General features: G+C 37.1%; 1 protein-coding gene across 1 annotated transcript in view; it reads right to left on the bottom strand.

Annotated features, from left to right (window-relative positions):
- Positions 1-5,318: 5,318 nt before the first annotated feature.
- TXNRD2 (thioredoxin reductase 2) overlaps positions 5,319-6,258 on the bottom strand; it is a 38,090-nt gene continuing 37,150 nt past the window's right edge. Inside the window, exon 17 of the mRNA XM_085302696.1 lies at positions 5,319-6,258. This exon is cut by the window's right edge and continues 2,257 nt beyond it. The gene's annotated coding sequence lies outside the window, so the exon portion shown is untranslated.

Genomic DNA, 6,258 nt, shown 5'->3' with positions numbered 1-6,258 from the left:
CATTCATGTGCTTCCCCTTCAAGGACTGACCAGACCCTTCACAGCTCAAAAGACTCAAGTATCAGCTTCTTTTTCTCTTGAGCCAGGCTAATGTGCACCAGCACAGTCTGAGAAACTCCCCCATCACTTATATTAATTTTTATCTTGTTGTTCTTGGCTACACTTCACTGAAGTACAGTGACAGAGAGTGCTTCAATCAATAATGCAGATCCAAGTGAGCACCCCCTCTGCTGTTGTTAGGCATCAATTCCACCGCTTAAAGTAAGTGTTCACCCAACTTGTGAACTGGAAAAATAATAGAAGAACTTCCAGAACCAGAGAGCAAGACAACAAGGTGGCCCCACACATGGACAATCCCATCACAGGCCACGATAGCTGTCTGTCATTCAAGAATTTGCTGCTGGACACAAAAGTAGAGCTTGCAGTAACTGCAGTGACAGAGGAGAAGGTGGCYTTGCATTTCATATGCAGATTTCATCAGATGCTCCACTCTGCTACCATCAGGAAAATCGTGAGGTGCCTGTTGCCGCAACTTGTGACCTTGACATATTTTGTCATTAAGGAAAGACGATGCCCTCCAGAAGGTCCCCATGTAGACACTCACAATGGTTGATCCCTTGGGCTTTGCTGGGGAATAGGCTCCAGTCAGGACAAGACTTGTTTTGAACTGGCTCCTCCTGAGCTGTGACATTTCCAGATTTTCAAAATGACTGTTTCAAGAATTTGGTAGAAGAGTCAAGAATTTGGTAGAAGAGTAAGTGCATGAGGGAACTAAAAGGAAGAAGCAAGCAGAGAATGCTGAAATGCTCTGTTAAGAATACACTGAACTCTTATCCCATCCACAGAGAATTCACTGATTAACACTTCAATATGGCCAAATGTAACTGAAGTAAAATTGAAAGAGCATCCTACAGAAAAACAACAGGGAAGAAAAATCAAAGAGCAAGGAGGAACTCAATTAAATTCTTGATTAAGGACAGGACCAAAGTCCTCACCTAAAACTTGAAGGCATCCTGGATATATGTAGAAGGAACAAGACCAGGAATCAATGTAAACAAAGTCCGAAGTGTCAAGGGAATTCTCCTTATTTTTCCTGTGTTTGAAATATGTCTATGAAATAAACCTAATGAGAACTCAAAGAGGCAAAAAATCAAAAGGTCTTTCATGATTTAATTGGATTCAAGTCTGGTGTAAATTAAATAGTTAAGAAAAAAAAATCTTTTGACTATCAGAAAGGTTTCTTAAGTTTCCAAAGCAGCTTGTACACTTTAAAATTGCTTCCTGTTATGTGCCTAATAATCTGTTTTCTACATTAGTGGAATCATTCACTCAAGTGAGCTGAAGAACAGCCCTATCAGAGTACGCACACCCTGCTGCCCGAACCGCTGTGCCTGCACCACTGTGCCCAACAACATCTTCCCGATTATTTAGYAGTCTCCCGCCAGCAGAACATCAGTTCACTCAATTTCTCTAAGGAAAATGTCTGGGTTTCCTGATGTTTTCAGCTGTGTTTGTACAACTTGCCTTTGTGTGAAGTTGAAAATTAATGCGCTTCCTCTTCATCCTTTGAGAGAAGCACAAAAAAGGAAGATTATCATGACTAAATAAAAATGCCAAAGCTCAGACTTTTGTCTCTGCTGAACAGAAGCRTTTCACTAAATAGCCAAGATTCCTGTGCATCACTAATTGTGTTAGACACTCTCAGGCRTCATATAAGAGCCTTCAATCTCCTGCATAAAGCTAAAAGCTACTAAGTAACCTGTTGCACTGACACAGTGTTGAATAGAATATTGTTCAGCTACATTATGGCTCATTCACACATTTGTAAGAAATCAAAATAAAACATGCTTTCAGCGTCAACTCTGTTTTGTTAGGAATACACGGTGGAATAATATATTTGGGCCTTGTCTCACAGGTAGCCTGCAAAGAAGGGAAAGCGGTTGTGTGTGTGTGTATATATATATATATATATATATATATATATATATACACTGTATACATACTATATACTATATATGTACTATATATACACACACACACACACACACACACACGTATTTTTTACTGTTTTCTTACTTTAGAAATATTAGGTAGTTGTTTCCTTATTTTACTGGAGTTATGCAATACTCTAATAGACAAAGGCTGAGAGGTATCTATAGCCTTTTTGTTTCTGATTTGTTTGAGTTWTGTTAACACCCACCTAATTCCAACTCCTAACACAGTCTCGGAAAAAAAGAGGTCTCCTTGTGAAAGATTTAAGAGGAAGGACCTTGCTTTTCAGTTTTCTGCCAAGACAAGGAAGAACAAGTCTGATTCCTGTGTTTCTTCAAGGCAAAGGGAACAAGGATGGAAAAATAAGAATATTGTTCCTGGTGTTCATACATTCTGAAGAAAATGGGGGGGGGCACAGAAAGGGTATCTTTACAGTTCATTTTCCACAGTGTGTAAAGGGTTTGCTTAAGTTATTGTACTAATACATTGCACGTACCCTTCCACAAACTGCTGAGCCTTTTACCCAAAATAATTCCCCCACTCTGAGATGCTGGTTCTGACAGGCTGCAGCTCCCAATACCTCTATCTAGCTAACAATGCAAAGCACCTTGTTCAAACAAGACTGGTCTCCATTTCACACTACCCCCAGGGAATATCCACTTTTCTCTTCATACTGTATCCTTCTGACTGATGCAATCAGATTTTGGAAACCTGCCTTATTAGTTTATATTCCAGCTTCTTAAGGATGATGCTAATTTTCCATAGTAGGACCAGCAGATTTTAGATGTGCTACATCTTGTCTATAAGAAACAARCAAACAAAAAAACCCTGGCAGGCACAGTACTTGGATGTCACACTTAGATATGGACCTTAGTGAACAGCACTCCTTGCAAAGAAAGTCTGGGGGCTGAGGTGGGAAAGACACTCTCCTAACCCTAGAAGTGCTCAAAACAAGATATTTTAAAGTCACATGCTGAATAGAGACACACACCTGCAATTTCTTATTCAGATGAGGTATTTTTTCCTTAATTTTTACACCACTTGACCRTTCTAATTTTGTTCTCCCTAGATCTGTGCTGCACTATTATACCTTTATGCTGAGACAGCCTAGGAGTTCCATTATATCCATTTAAGATTAGATCATTTTCTTTCGTTTCCCACAGCAAGCAAGATCCCATTCATGTCCCAAACAGAATGTCAGTAGCTTGAATGCTGTTTTCTTAAGGTGCGTATAAGATTAAAGACTGAAATCAGATGCAGTGTTGCCAAAGCCTTTGTAATATGCATGTTTCTCATGGCAAGATGATTGACAAGGATTGCAACAAGGTGCTGAAGGGGATATTTCACCTGGCCCATCAAAATTCAATGTACAGGATTATAACTAAGAAGACCTGACAATATTGACTTTGAATGCCACAACGGAAATATAATTAGCTCTTTGACATGCAGTGGACAAAAATATCCACTTCTATTAAAAAAAAAAAAAAAAAAAAAAAGATCAACTAGAGTAATTACACCAAATCTGTTGCATGTTGCCCTGGGAGAAAAAAGGAAAAAAAAAGGAAAAAAGGAAAAAAGGAAAAAAGGAAAAAAAAAAGGAAAAAAGGAAAAAAGGAAAAAAGGAAAAAGGAAAAAAGGGAAAAAAAAGAAAAAGAAAGTCTGTTCTTCTGTTTCCTTCTTCCCCAGTAGAATTCAAGTTTGGCACTAGAATAAATGCATATAAAACCAGCCTTTCTACTGGAAGAACATCAGGAAAACCTTGTGCATAAAACTAAAAAACTTCTCTTAAAAGAGAGCACACAAACCTGAAAGAATCAAGAAGTCAATGAATTTTATACAAGTTTACTTATTGCAAAACAAACTGTTTGCACTATGCTTATTAAAGGCATATTTCATTGCCTAATCATAGATGTCTATTTTACCTTTTACGCTTTGAATAATAATTGCAGTCTGTTCCCCAACCGTAATTCCAAAAGACATTTTGGCATATGCTTATATTGACTCCCCTTTAACAAAGCACTTGAGACGCATGCTTGCATCCCACTGAAATTAATGGCTAACATTGACTAGATAGATTTCACTGGGATTTAGACACATGGCAAATTATATGGGCACAAAATTACCTACTTTTCTGGACAGGCATGAGTCTCTGACGAGAAGACTTTGAGCACAAAAGTCTGTATAATGTATAACTAATTTGATTAGATATACACTTTTTTGCTAACACTGCTATTCTGGTAAAAACAAACACCACACTGCAATATATTTGCTGAAGTGAAATACCTTTTCTAGCTCCTGATCTGGAACAATGTACAATGTAAAAACATTTTCCAACAGATACAACTACACACAGTGCATGCATAAATGGCAAAAGGCAAAACCTAATTGTAGACAGTATCTTAGCATTGAAAACAAGCTATCATTAGGTATAATCCAAATAGGTAGCACATTCTATTTCCCTAATTAGTTAGAAACCACAGTGAAATATTCCAGAAAATTAAAGCAAAATAAAAACTGCAGAAGTAAAAATGCCTTTAAATGCATTCTAGTCAATATTCCTTTTCAGAATCACATCAAGGGCAAATCCTGAGGTAGCATTAAAGTAGCCTACTTGAGATGCTCAGTCAGTATCATCTGACTTGATGGGAACTTCTCATCAGAAGAGGTGAACTTCAGAAASAAAATATAATTTAGACTAATTCAAACAATGCAGTTCTTTTCTGACTGAGAAGCTTCTCAGAGTTTTACACAATGTTTTTTTAGTAATTTCCTAATTCATTTTTCTACTTTTTTTTTTAACCTAACAGTACCCACTGCTTTGCTGTTTCATTGCCTTCACTTGGCTTTGCTGTAATGCATTTTTCCACTGTATTTTCTAGTTGAAAATCCAAAGTGAAGAGCTAAACAYGTATTAGTTTAAGTCCCACATAATACACTGCCTGCACTGTATTTCAAGGAAGTTCCCTCTTGATGAGTCTTCAAGAAGCATATCAATACATATGGACTGTGAACATACCTGTTAGACCTCACTAGTTGTAAAAAAATGGAGAGTATTTGAACCACAGTTCTTAGGTGTAGGAGTTCTCTTAATTTAAAATAGCTGAGAAGGTCATCCAACCTGGAATAATCTTTATGGTTATTCAGTTTAGGCATCAGAGAGGGAGAGATATTAACATTTTTGTTTTAACAAGTCTCAGTCTGGCTACTACTTCTGGTTTCCTTAACACATACCGCAACCAAGAGAAATAGCATTAGGATCAACAATGAAATCTTTTCTAAGCAGAAGCTCTATTTGCAAAATGAAAAGAAATGCAAACACTCACTAGAAAAAATTATTCTTTATTAATTCATACCACAACACAATAAATATTGAGATCATATATATATGAGGGACCCAGCAATCTTCAGCCCTGTCTGCACCATGGTGTGGTTTGACAAACAAGCCCTCATCAGCTGGCATCCCAAGAAGCCCAACTAAAATTATTTTTACCTTTCACGTATCATCAGTAATTTGCTATGTATATCAGCTATTTCAGTTGATACTAGTCAGGCTTAAAAAAAAAAAAAAAATCTTAAAGACCATCCCTGAAGAGTTACGGAAGGAATCCGTCAGGAAAAAAAGCACAATCACAAGCAGTTTTCATTATTCTGCCTTGCTCCAGGTTCTGACATTATAGTTATGTAGGTGTGAATGGACATTTAGTTTTACTTTGGTGCAAAACAAYATTTTGCACTAAATAAGGAACAGAACTAGGCTGCAACTCAAGACAAGAGTAATTTTCATTAAGCCCACATAGCAATTCTAAAACAAAAAACTGCTCCACAATATTACTTCAGAGAATGCTGACATGCATTAATTTCAAACTCCAAATACATTGAGGATACTTTTCCAGAAGAGCTCTCTATTTGTTGTCCTGAATCATTGTTTTCAGCTTTACAACGAATATAATAAACTCATCTTTCCATTGATTTGTAGGTAATGGAAGAGAATTCAGTCTGCTGGATGCATTGCCAACAGGACAATGCAGCTACTTTCACATGGCTGAACCCCAGTATTTTAATTCACGGCTGCAAAAGAAACTGTGATAGGGAATCCCTTGGCAGGGGTGGGGAGAGCAGAATCTTGCGTAGCTATAGACATTCCATTTTAGTCAGAAGTGGGGTGATTCTCACATCAAGATCTCTGTAGACTGAAATGCTTAGTATCTCAATGTTTGATATACAAAAATATTTTCAAGAAAGTAATTTACTATTTTTTTTCTTCTT

The sequence above is a fragment of the Rhea americana genome, unplaced genomic scaffold, assembly GCF_003343005.1.
Source record: "Rhea americana isolate MKP2758 unplaced genomic scaffold, rheAme1 scaffold_191, whole genome shotgun sequence".
Taxonomy (NCBI): domain Eukaryota; kingdom Metazoa; phylum Chordata; class Aves; order Rheiformes; family Rheidae; genus Rhea; species Rhea americana.
Note: the sequence above shows the minus strand (reverse complement) of the source record. Positions and strands in the feature narration are given on the sequence as shown.